Source organism: Pleurodeles waltl, chromosome 2_1 (assembly GCF_031143425.1).
Source record: "Pleurodeles waltl isolate 20211129_DDA chromosome 2_1, aPleWal1.hap1.20221129, whole genome shotgun sequence".
In the NCBI taxonomy this organism is placed as follows: Eukaryota; Metazoa; Chordata; class Amphibia; order Caudata; family Salamandridae; genus Pleurodeles; species Pleurodeles waltl.
The window spans coordinates 464,381,650-464,395,354 of NC_090438.1; positions in this window are offsets into that span (position 1 = coordinate 464,381,650).

The window sequence follows — 13,705 nt, forward strand, 5'->3', positions numbered from 1 at the left end:
TTCAGAATTGTTTGGGTTTCTGAGATCCAGCATTGGTTTCCCACCCATTTTTGTCACTGACTGGAAGGAGGCTGAAAGCACAGAAAATCATAAAAATGGTGTATGTCCCAGTAAAATGGCAAAATTGTGTTGAAAAATGTGTTTTTCTGATTCAAGTCTGCCTGTTCCTGAAAGCTGGGAAGCTGGTAATTTTAGCATGTCAAACCCTTTGTTAATACCATTTTCATGGAAAAAACCACAGGCCTTCTTCTGCAGACCTTTTTTCCCATTTAAAAAAAAATAAGTTTTTTTTCACTTTATTTTGGCTATTTTCTTGGCCTCCTTCAGGGGAACCCACAAAGTCTGGGTACCTGTAAAATCACTAGGATGTTGGAAAAAAAGGAAGCAAATTTGGCGTGGGTAGCTTTTGTGGACTAAACGTTATGAGGGCCTAAGCGCGCCCTGCCCCAAATAGCCCAAAAAAGGCCTGGCACAGGAGGGGGAAAAGGCCTGGCAGCGAAGGGGTTAAAACATGTTAAGGAGCAAAATTTTGCTATGTGATCAACTCATTGTGTTGTATGAATGAGTGGTAAATCTTGGCAGGCCCATTGTTTTTGGATGGTTGGTCCCTTTGACTTTTCATTTTTTTTGTCAATGACAGGGGCAGCTCTTTCTCTATGACGAAAGAGCCTCATCCCCCTGGTTGAGCCAGCAGCAGAAAAATGCAACAATAGTTTACTATTGTTTTATTTTTCACCTGCAGGCTCAGCCAGCAGTTCAGGAAGGGGCGGGGATGGGTCATGGGAGGTGGAAGAGGTGAGTAGGAAAGAGTGCACCTAAGTGCGCAAGGATGTTTAGTCGGTCATTTCAGGCCCGCCAAATATACATGAACACATAGCGCAGGCTTGCGGAAAAAAGTATAGCGCTGGCAAGCGCCATTCCTAGATGTCTTCCGGGTGCCATATTTAGCCAGCGCTAAGGCCCTTTTAGCGTCCTTCAAAAGGACACTAACAGGGACTGGGAGGCGTAGGGGGAACCGGGGCTTGTGCGTTAAATTATGGCACTACACTTTTTAGAGGCAATACAATTGCCTCTAAGCATTGTAGCGCCATTTTCTGGTGCACAAGTCACATGGACATGGCTCCTGTCTTAGTAAAGACAGGAGCCATGCCCACCACCCCAAATGTCCCCTGGGCATGGCCATTGGGGTCAGCACCGTGCAGGGGGCCCCATGTCAGGGCCCCTGAGCGGCATCGGACAGAAAAACAAAATACCTACCCGGCCTTACCTTCAGATGGGTCCCCCATCCGTGGGTGATCTCCTGGTGTGGGTAGGGGTGGGTGGGGGTGTCCCTGGAGAAACGGAAGGGTACCTGTGGGCAATTTCCATGTTCTCTGACCATGGAAATCTGCCTCCAGGTCCCCTTACGCCTGCACATACAGAGGTGTTAAATAATGGCGCTAAGGAGGCTTAGGGCCATTATTTAAGGCCCTCCTCCTCCTGTGCGTGATTTTTGCATGGGAGGATAAATAAGGCTCTAGGGCCTTTGAGGCATTTTTTGCCCAGGAACGCCTACCTTTCATCTCATTGACACAAGGTAGTTTTCCAAAGGCAAAAAATGACATTAACTCCAATATTTTGGCGCTAGACTTGTCTAGCGCCAAAAGATAAATATGGAGTTAAGTTTGCACCAAATTTGCATAAATAAAATGATGCAATTCCGGTGCAAACAGTGTATAAATATGGGCCTTAGGTTTCTGCAAACCGGATGTGTACACAGCCAGGCTGGAGAAAATGCACAGACCTCAGGTCTGAGTCTGAGCGGTAGTCACTGCCTCTCAGACCAATCCTGGTGCTGCGTTCATGCTATGCTTAGCATGCTATGTTTAGAATGAAAGCAGCACCAGGATTGTTGGGGAGCCTGTGAAGATGTCCAAGTGAATGCAGGGACACCACATCCAGGCAAGAGGAGCGACGAGCGAGGAGGCAGGAGACGGGTGCATTGTGGCGGAGGTAGGTTTATTTATTTTGTAAATTATTTTTACCCCCACTCTGTCTCGGTCCCTCACCCCGCCCCACCCTTCCCCTTGAGATTTATTGTGGCGGCCGCTGATCAAGGAAGTATGTACCAAAAGCAACATAATTGTTCTACACTACATAATCATGACAGGCTTAACCAGTGATAGCAGCCTTAGAGACAGAAATGCTGTCCCTTGCCTTGAGCAAGTCAAAACTTTCTTTAACAGTACTTAAGGAAGAGGACACATATTTGCATCAAGTGACAGACACTGTTTAATTCCGTGTGAGGTTAGTTAGACTCAAAGCTTTACTTGAAGTCAGAGATGGATATAGGTTTATACCTACATCCGAAATTGTAGAATGAGGTGTATACCCAGTGGATATAAGAGTGCTTTTATCTATCTAATCATATTATGGATGGCCAGTGTGCTGTTCAGTGTGTCACACTCAGTTTAGGCGATTGAATGGTGCAGTCCTTTACAATTAGCCATGAATGCAAAGAAATAACCCAATCCAGTTTTGGATGATTCCCAGCCCCTCCTCTCTCTCTATGATATCACAAGCTAAAGAAATGTTAGGCCCATATTTATACTTTTTGACGCTTAACTGCGCTAACGCAGTTTAGCGTCAAAAAATTTTGCGCCGCCTAACGCCATTCTGAAGCGCCATGCGGGCGCCGTATTTATGGAATGGCGTTAGACGGCGCAATCAGACCGGCGCTGCCTGGTGTGCGTGGAAAAAAACCACGTAGACCAGGCAGCGCCGGCGTTGGGAAAAAATGACGTTAGGGCGTCTTAAAATGGCGCAAGTCAGGTTGACGCTAAAAAATCGTCTTAACCCGATTTGCGCCATTTTTTCGATGCCCAGACGCCATTTCATGACTCCTGTCTTAGTAAAGACAGGAGTCATGCCCCCTTGCCCAATGGCCATGCCCAGGGGACTTGTGTCCCCTGGGCATGGTCATTGGGCATAGTGGCATGTAGGGGGGCACAAATAAGGCCCCCCTATGCCACAAAAAAAATAAAAAAATAAAAAAAATTATACTTACCTGAACTTACCTGTACTTCACTGGGATGGGTCCCTCCATCCTTGGGTGTCCTCCTGGGGTGGGCAGGGGTGGCAGGGGATGTCCCTGGGGGCAGGGGAGGGCACCTGTGGGCTCATTCTGAGCCCACAGGTCCCTTAACGCCTACCCTGACCCAGGCGTTAAATTCAGGCGCAAATGCGGGTTTTTTTGACCCGCCACCTCCCGGGCGTGATTTTTGCCCGGGAGTATAAATACGACGCATTTGCGTCGCCGTCATTTTTTTAGACGGGAACGCCTTCCTTGCATCTCATTAACGCAAGGAAGGCGTTCACGCAAAAAAATGACGCTCTTTCTTCATACTTTGGCGCTAGACGCGTCTAACGCCAAAGTATAAATATGGCGTTAGTTTTGCGCCGAATTTGCGTCGAAAAAAACGACGCAAATTCGGCGCAAACGGAGTATAAATACGGGCCTTAGTGTTTCTTCTTGGTTTAAAGACTGTTAGAAATCAGGTCTCTAGTTGGCAGAAGTTTGTACTCTGTCCACGCAGGGGCCACAATCCTAGTCTGGGCAAGTAAGAAACACACTAAAGGTTTACCTGTGCTCACCCTCTTGTAGTTTGGAATAGAGCAGTCAGGCTAAACTGAAGAGGCAATGTGTAAAGTATTTGTGAACACACACAGTAACACAGTGAAAACACCACAAAAAGAGTTAACACCAGTTTAGAAAAATAACCAATATTTATCTGAGTCAAACAAGACAAAAAAAACAAAAATCCAACATACCTAAGGGAAGTTATGAATTTTCAAAGATTAAATCAAAATGCAGTGCTTAAAAGACAATAGCTTCAACTGGAACTATCTTTCGCACTGGACTGGGTCAAATACAAACGTTCATTCCGACTGTGATAGAGTGCAAGCCGGATGCAGGAGTCATGCAGACCCACTGATAATAACTTTGTTGCATCCATGACACTGCGATGAGAGGAGGGGATGCATTGTGCTTGCAGGTGAGGCTTCTTTTCCTGAGCTGGCAACAACGGTGATGTGTCGATGTCCAGAAGCAATGAGGACTGGTTCTGATGCATTGGTGCTGCGTCAGGCAAGCCAGGGCTGCATTGTAAGTCGGGGTCATTGCATCATGCAGCTGGCCAGCGGTGTCCATGGCTTTGGTGCAGGCAGCGGCAAAGATGCATTTTTGCAGTGGGTATGCATCGGTTCCAAGTGATGCGCCGGTGTTGTTGCGTCAGTTCTTCTGTTGCAGCACCACACTCACCTCCACTGGCAGGACTCTCAGCAAAGGAGTCGAGGTGCTGGTAGCAAGAGGCAGGTGAGGGCTTTATTATTCCTGAGTCTTCAGAAACAGGAGGCAAGCTCAGTCAGGCCCTTGGAGAAACTTTAGATTGCAGGATGTAGAGAGTTAGATCCAGCCACCTCACACCCAGACAAAAAGTAGCAGGTAGCAGGCCAATGCAGAAAAGCAAAGAGCAAACTGGCTGCCCCTCCTGGCAATACCGTTGTCCTTCTTCCTGGTAGAATGTGCTCAGTCCAGAAGTGTTCGGAATATATGGTGTCAGAGGCCCAGTACTTATACCCAAGATTGCCTTCAAAGTGGTTTTGAAGTGCCCCAAATCACTTTCAGCCCAATCCTGTCTGCCAGGAGGTCTGTGGTGGATTATCAGTTATTTGTGTGGAGTCAAGTCACTACCCTTTGATGTGTGAGTGAGTGCCCCCCACCCACCCTTCCTGCCCAGGAAGACCCACTGATATGCAGATGGAATGCAGTGGCAGTGGAGTATCTTGTTTTGTATGGCTGTCTGGATGAAATACACAGAGATAGCTGTCACCTAAACCTTACACAGACCAGACGTGGATTGGAGACGGCTAGGGCACAGAATGGTTAAAGTAAAAAAATGCCAATTTTCTAAAAGTAGCATTTTCAGATTAGCAATTTAAAAAACACGTTTGCCAAAAGATGTGCTTTTAACTTGTGAGTCGAGTCACCAAACTCCATTTTTCTATCTTTTTCAAACTGGAAATTACACTTAGAAGATTTTCCAAGGTAACCCCAATGTTAGCCTATTGGAGAGCTAGTCCTTGCAATGATGAAAAGTGAATTTAAGAGTTTTTAACTAGCTGGACATTTTAAACTTAAAAGTACATATTCAATTGTATAAATACTTTGCCCTGTGCCCGTAGGGCTAACCAGGGCATACATTAGGGGTGACATACATGTAATAAAAAGGAAGGTTTAGGCCTGGCAAGTGGGAACACGTGCCAGGTTGAAATGGCAGTTTAAACTGCACATCTGCGCACACAGGCTCTGCAGTGGCAGGCCAGGGTCATGTTTGAAAGGCTACGGTCAGGGCTGGCTTTAGCGCTGGTGGTGGCTGGTGGCACCCTGTGCGACAGTCTTTTTTGGCACCCCCTCACCTCATGACCAAATCCTCAGATTCACTCACTACCACCTGGCAAATGTGCCCCTCATCTCTCCATAGCCCCCCACCCCTTCCATACACATTCATTTGTTTTAATGCACTTGTAAAGGCTGGCTTTACTAATCCACTCAGCTATCCACATAAAATATAGTTGAGTTCTTTGAAGCAGGCAAATTAACCCTCTCCGGTACTTTATGCTTTTTGGCGAGTCAAAGCTGCCACTAGACACAACTCCCATCTCTCTCTCCCTAGCAAGAATGTTAATTATAAGAGGTATCTTGACATTTCAGTTGTTTCCTGAAGGCTGGATGCACAAGGAACTTTTCAGCTGGTGCTTTTAAATCGAGTTTTGAAAGTCATTGCTACACACAGTTCCTCCATGAGGTCAGGGCCCCCCAATCCAGGTCAGCACCCAATGCGGCCGCACCAGTCGCACTGCCCGAAAGCTGGCCCTGGCTACGGTAGTGGGTGGGTCAATCAGTGCTGGAGGCCCACTAGTATCATTTAAATTACAGGCCAAGGCACACATAGTGAGCTTTAATAGGGATTTGACAGTAAATCAAATATACTAATCATGGACACACAAGTGTTACCATGTTTTAGACATAGAGCACATGCACTTTAACAGTGGGTAGCAGTGGTAAGGTGCCCAGAGTCCTAAAGCCAACAAAACAGGGTCACGGAAATAGGAGGAGGAAGGCAAAAAGTCTGGGGATGACCCTACAGAAAGGTCCATTGCCATCATAGGACATAAAAGAGATGTTTATTCCAAGACTTCTTGGAGAGAGGACATTAACAGTCCACCTGCAGTTGACTAATGGTGTTGGGGTACACCACTGTTTTCTTTAGGAGTGGATAAAGAGTTGTCTTCTTCTGCTTTTGGAGGTCAAGGATTTTCCCCTTCATGAGGGAAAAAGTTAGTAATGTCAGTGGCAAATACAAGGAAATTTGTTCAGTGCCTAATATTGTAGGTTTCTGTGGGTAGATTGCTTTCGTTGTGTTTGCTCACTTAGCACGTGGTGGGTTGTGCAGAGGTGAATCCCAAGAAAGGGTCAGTGCACAAAAAAAAATGAGGGCCTGATTCACAAAGGTAAACATACACTTTTGTGTACGTTTTTTTTTCTTTTTTCTTTAGTATTCACAACTACGGGGACTATCTTTTTATATGTGGAGTTTTTCACCCCGACTGTAGCGTCTCCACAGTGGTAAAATTACTATTAGTAAAATTATACTTGCAGTTTGTAAATACCAAATAAATAGTACAATTTCACAAAAGTGTATGTTTACTCTTGTGACTCAGGCCTTGAATGTTTTGATGGATTGCTTGGGTCTTCTGATAATGACAAATGGTGGGATCTGTGGATAAAAGTATGGGATGCAGACGAAGTTAGCAATGGTATCTTACGATATGTGCTAAAATAATTAGCAATGTTGGCTCTCTCCATGATGCATAATAACTCTTCTACTCGACAGACCTTGATTGTTATAAATTCAATAATAATGTTTTCTAATGAACTAACATGAAAAGCTCATGCCATATTGTTAGAACCAGAAATGCGAAGAATGACTAACTCTTCCATGAACACTGAATGTGAAAGATCTTGTTAGGATATATTCCTCTGGCTATATTTTTCCACATTTGTGTTCGTTGAGGAGCTGTAATCTCGGTCATCTGGAAGACTTTGAAAAGAATTAAGAACAGAGGCAATGTATTTAATAAAGGTGGCAGACATTGCGATATCTTGAGCAGTGGGTAAGCAATATTTCCTTCTATTGGTAATATTCCAACTAATAATCTCCCATGGTGTTTAGAATGTGAGTCAAGTCAGATCACCATGGACCATGATAAGTCTTTTAGCTGTGTGCAGCTCACTGCAAACATCTACAGAACATATATAGAATCATGAGAAAATTAAGTGAAATATACAGCATCTATCCTCGTGTGCCAAAAATAAAAATATATTCTCCTCTTCTGATAATGATAGATTCAGAACTAAAATCTACTACAAATTGGTGGTTCAAATTTCGAAGCATGACATTTGTGCAGAATGAATCTGACTTCAACAATTCAGGAAGAAGATTAGTTATGAAATAATCCTGAAGCCAGACTTCGCAATCCTCAAAATGTTCTTGCAAATACAAATAATTTGATCCAGCATTATCTAAAGAATATAAAATGAACATGAAAGAACAAATCCTTAAGCATTATGTGCTTTCTACAGTCCCCCCGGCATTACCCGAAGGGGGCTGGATGTCCTCTGAAAAATATACACAATGCACAGTGATTTTCTCTGAAGGAATCCTCTCCTCCATTGAAGAAGGGGGCTGTCACCCCAATCAATGGAGCCATCTCAAGATCGCATCTCATAATGAGGCAGCAAAAGGTACTGAAGTTTCAAAAGAATTCAACCTGCAAAATCTCCTACATTCACTGCACCCCAGGGACATGCGGGCTCAGAATAGGTTAGCTTGTTAATTTTCTTCACAGATTCTTGTGACACGGATAGAACGTGGGCGATCAGGACGGTAAAAGGCGGTCTTTGCAGACATTGCTTATCTGTCGGTTTAACTGCTTGCAGGAGCCAGTGGATTCTTTGGACGACGTTTCCCAAATGTTATAGCGTCAAACAGATCATGAATGGACACTTAACCCATTTATTTTAGACAAAGAAATAACAACAAGCTGCTAATCACACAATCATTTATTTGGCTCGGTACTTTATTTGTCAAATATTAATTTCCAGAACCAGCATGTTTCTCATCAGGGCACTGCAGGTCGCACCGCCTTTAGTCCCTGCGAGTGCTGCCACATACCAATACCACTGACATTGACTTACTATTGCACTCCTACAAATGAGACAATTTGGACCATACTAGATGACAAACACCGATAAGAATTTTATGAATACCCCGTTTTTTTTTATAATATCATATATTGAATTGGTAAAAACTTTCTACATGTGCTTTTGTTAAAAAACAGAATGAAAGCGCCTACATGTGGTGCAATGGCATAAACAATGGCATAAACATACACCAGTGTCACGAAATAAGTGCTTGATGCAGAGATATTCAAGAACCTCCCCAAGATTGGGTGAAGTTGGAAAACATCCTCACCTTCTCCAGAAGCGAAAATTCATGACTTTGCTCAGCTTCTTGGGCAAAGAGTAAATCTTCACCCACGCCTAATCAAGATAAAGAATCCCAACGATGTACCATATTTTAGTGTAGGATAAAGGCAGGGACTAACACCCAAAAACCTGACCAAAATATGCAAGTCTAGAGTTCTCTATTCCAGTGATCAGACTCCAAGGAATGTGAGCACGGATTTAGGGCTGCATATGTGCAAATAAGTCAATAATGGATATAGGCAGTCATAAAACAATTATTATTATTATCATCATTATTATCATCGCTCCTTCTATTATTATATTTTTTCTGTTTAAGGCTAGAGCACGAAATAAGAATAATAAGACAGTTCAGCAACACGTTAGAGTATTGAGTGCTGCGTAAAATGGTGTAATTCTTTGAAAACAGTGTCCGGATTCTAAAAATATTTTTCCTTTAAGGGATCGTTCTGTACTAAGGTCCATATTTATACTTGTTTTGAGACTAATTTGCGTCATTTTTGTATGCAAATTGGGCGCAAACTTAATTCCATATTTACATTTTGATGTTAGACATGTCTAACATCCAAAATATAGGAGTTTGCACCATATTTGGGATGAGTGAACCTACCTTGCTTCAATGAGATGCAAGGTAGGCATTCCCATCCAAAATATGGTGCTATCCCCATAGCCTCATATTTATTTACCCATGCTAAAATGACGCACAGGTGGGAGGAGTGGATAAATAATGGTGCTAAGGTTGCTTAGCACCATTATTTAATGCCTAGGGCAGACCAAGCATTATGGGATCTGTTGACCCATTTCCATGGTCAAAAACCAAGGAATGGGTCACAGGTGCCCTCCCCAATCCCCAGGATCACCCCTAGCCCCACCAGAGGGACACCGAAGGATCGGGGACCACATTTCAGGTAAGTCCAGGTAAGTATTTTTAAAATCATTTTATTTTGCCATCAGGGGCCCTTACTTAGGGCCCCGTGCATGGCACAGGGTGCAATGACCATGTCCAGGGGACACTTGTCCCCTGTGCTGGCCAGTGGGGTGATAGGCATGACTCCTGTCTTTCCTAAGACAGGAGTCATGTTTTTGGTGGTTGTGCACTGGGAAATGGCGCTAGTCTGGTTAGAGGCATTTTTTTTGCCTCCAACCAGGCTAGCGGCATTTATTGACACACAACCCCCTCCTTCCCTATTGCCACCCCCACCCAGCTAGCGTATTTTTTAAAGACGCTAGCCCAAGTTTAGCGCCGGCTTGCGACATTGTATTAATACTGCGCCCGGCTGGCGTTGTATAATGACGCAAGCCGGTGCTATACTTTTTAGTGAAAAACTGCATTCCTGCAGTTTTGCACCAAAAACTGTAGATTTGGGTCTAAGTGCTGTAGGTTCAGAAAGCATTCCAAACTCTTAAAACAAAATATTCACCCTTGATGAGTACATATAGAAATAGAGAACAGGCTTTTTGTCTTTCGTTCCTTTTAGGATTATCAACTGGCTTGTTGTCCAGTACTAAATTTGGGAATAATGTATGAAAACCAGAAAAGATGGTGGTGGTGAGAGGATAGCCATAGAATAGGAAGGGAGTCAAATAGGGGCAGAATCATGGAGGACAGAGCAGTAAGGCACATAGACAATAAAAGTCAGCCTAGGGTCTGCAATACAGCAGTTTCATTTTTACAAACTCTTTCCATCAAAGAACTACCAGCAAGTTAAAACGTATCAGTAAAGCCGTCTATACGACTACATTTTAAAATACTTTAGACAGTTTGTGTATCTACTGTATATTTAGATGTCACTCCAGCATGTTTCAGGGCATAATGGGGGTTAAGACAGCCAAGGTAGTAAATGCGTTTGCAGCAGTATTTTGTGTGCATCTACGGTGTTGGTGCTACTCCTACAGAGTACATAGGAACCCATTCTAAAGAAAGGAAGCCCCCTTTTAACGTTTGCTCTGAGCAGGTGTTAAAAGTGCTGTAAAAAATGTTGCAAGGAAATCGCATAGATTTCCTAGCAACAATTTTTCGGCCCCCCTAACAGGGGAGCGTCCCCTTTGCATACATTATGTCTGGCGCAGGCATAATGTAGCGCAAAGGGATACAGAGTGGAGAAATGCATGCATTGCACCACTCTGTAAATACGCCACGGGTATTTTTTCCTTGTTAGGCCACATTAACGTAAAATATAATGACGTTAATGTGACGCAAGGTGGCGCTATGCATTATAAATATGTCCCCTAGTGTCTCCTGCTAAAGTACCTCTCTGCTTTCCAACTCTATTTTCCTCTGTGGGCCTCTTCCATGACAACAGACGGCTTGTTGATGCTTTTTAGCCTGTTATCCTTTCCAGTGAACATGCATAGTGAACGGAGGATTTTTTCACCGTTACATGTTTTATTGTGGTATATATACATTGTTTTGATATCGACCCAGTTCTAACCACATCCTTTAAGGAGCTCTTATGTCCTCAAAGAGACAATGTATTTCTGGGGTTACCAGTGTCTCAACAGTAATTAAGGCTTTAGCTGTTTATCTAAAGTGTATGTGAAATATAAACCGCATTATATTTATAATAATAACTTTAACTTGGCAGTTGTTTACTTATCTGCTGGTGCATTGTGCCACTCTATAATCTGCATCTAGCTACAGCCTCAAAGAGTTCTTCTGGGCATTCAGCTTGCGGAGGCGATGCTATATACCGAGAGGATGGCGCAGTGAGCTGAACATTCACTATTGAAAAGTGCTATGTCCTAGAATTCATGAGCTTGAATTGTGACAAGACAGCCTCAGGCTTCACCTTGCTGAATTACGTAAATTGAGTACCGTAAAGTAAGTGAAAGTGATATTTGCAGCACCTGGAACCTGCAGAAGAGAGGCATTTGGGGCCATATGTACGAAAGCTTTTTCCCATAGACACAGAATGGGTAAAATCCTTTGGTACATCTGGCCCTTGGTGCTCTAAAGTATATCTAACTAACCTATTGGATAACATTCCTCACGTTGGTAATACCCAAACCACCTCGTAGTAGTAATGAAATGTTTAAACTGCAGTGCCCCCTATCTAAAATTTGGCCACCAACACTCCTTACTCCTTCACAGAAGCAAAAGGGCGAATCCTGAGTGGTACACGTTAGCGATACGAGCACCAAAGCGTCAAGACCCAGTGCCCTTCGAAATGTCTCTTAATAATATCTTCTTGTAATATAACATTTCTAGGGACTTACTTCACGAAATAAGAAGTTTTCGAATAAGATGAATATTTACGTCCTTGAAGGGATTAAAACCGCCCAGCTGATGCTTCTTGGAATGGAATATACATCAACCTGCCCTGTGGTAGGTTTCGCTTGAGTGAACCTCATGTAGTTTTATTTATGTCTCAACTTTGCATTTTCTCAAATGATGAAAATAACCTTTAAAACCAACCTTCAAATAGATCTGTACTGAAGTCAAGACAGCTATTGGTCAGCCGCCCTGGTGCTGTGTCTCTGAGTTTGATAGCTACTGTCACCTTTTAAATAATGCCACAAAGATAAGATGACCTGAATTCAAAACTTAAATTATTTTTATTTTAAAGATATTTTCAAACTCATTGGTCCTCGCGTGCAGTGTAAAAACGTGAAACTGGCTAGCACATGGCCATTCTGCTGACCATTAAAATAAACAGCTGTACAGCGCATCTAATCAAGGCCATTGGACGTTTCAGAAGAATACAGTTTTTACATACATGGGGAGGTACCCACACTTTAGACTGGAGATCAAAGCTGTTTGATCACCAGAGCTATATGTGTTTCAACGTTATCAAACAGAAACAAGCCCTGATCCTGCTGGCTTGAAAGAGCGAATTTACATCTGCTGCTTTGCATTTTTGGTTGCCAGCATTCGTGGTGTAAGAATGTTAGAATGAGTATGACCTTGAATTCTGTTATGCTATTGCTGGGATCAAATAGATTTACTTTTCTATTGCTAGAGTGATATCAGAATGCCACAGATTACCACCTTTGGCTGTTGGATACTGTTAGAAATTGAGTCTTTGGTTGGCAGTCAGGTTACCCCATGTCCAAGCAAGGACCCTCACTCTAGTCAGGGTAAAAGAGAATCACCCTCAGCTAACCCCCACTCACCCCCGTGGTAGCTTGGCGCGAGCAGGCAGGCTTAACTTCAGAGTGCTAGTACCAACACACACAGTAACTTAATGAAAACACTACAAAATTACACAAAATAGGTTTAGAAAAGCATAAAATATTTATCTAAACAAAACAAGACCAAAACGACAAAAATCCACAATACACAAGTCAAGTTAAAAATTAAAAACTAAGAGTCTTCCTGTAATTTTAAACACAATACTTACGCTGTTAGCTTGGAAATGTACCTGGGTGCATCAAAAATAACCCCGCATGGGTGATTGTGCGTCAAAAAGGGCTTGCGATGCATCGATTGCCCTCACGAGTGAGACTGTGCGTTATTTCTCCTTCGGTTGAGTCAGCGTGTGTTGTTTCTTCTCTCTGCAGGAGAGCGATGCGTCGATTCGAACCGCAGTCTCGGGTCCGGGCAGGCCTTGCTTCGTTTTTACACACCCAGCGATGTTTGCGTTGGAAATCCTGCCACACAATGATCCGAAAACCAGGCAGTGTGGGTTGAAATTTCACCAGCCTCCGTCAGCGAAGCTGCACGTCGTTTCTCCAGCCGGGGGCTTTGATCTTCTGGTCACGTTGCAGACGAGCGTTGATTTTCAGCCACAAAGCCGGCAGGGCATCGATCAGAGTTGCGTCGATTTTTTCCCTGCATGGCGGTCGGTGCGTGGATTTCTCACTCTTGGCCTGCCAGTTTCTCCTTTCAGGGTCCCAGGAACTGGATAGGCACCACATGGCAGAGTAGGAGTCTCAGCAGGAGCTCCAGGTGCTGGCAGAGAGAAATCTTTGCTGTCCCTGAGACTTCAAACAACAGAAGGCAAACTCTAAATCAAGCCCTTGGAGAGTTCTTCACAAGAAGGAAGGCAACACAAAGTCCAGTCTTTGTCCTCTAGCACAGGCAGAAGCAGCAACTGCAGGAGGGCTCCACAAAACACAGTCACAGGCAGGGCAGCTCTTCTTCCTCAGCTCTTCTGCAGGCAGAGGTTCCTCTTGGTT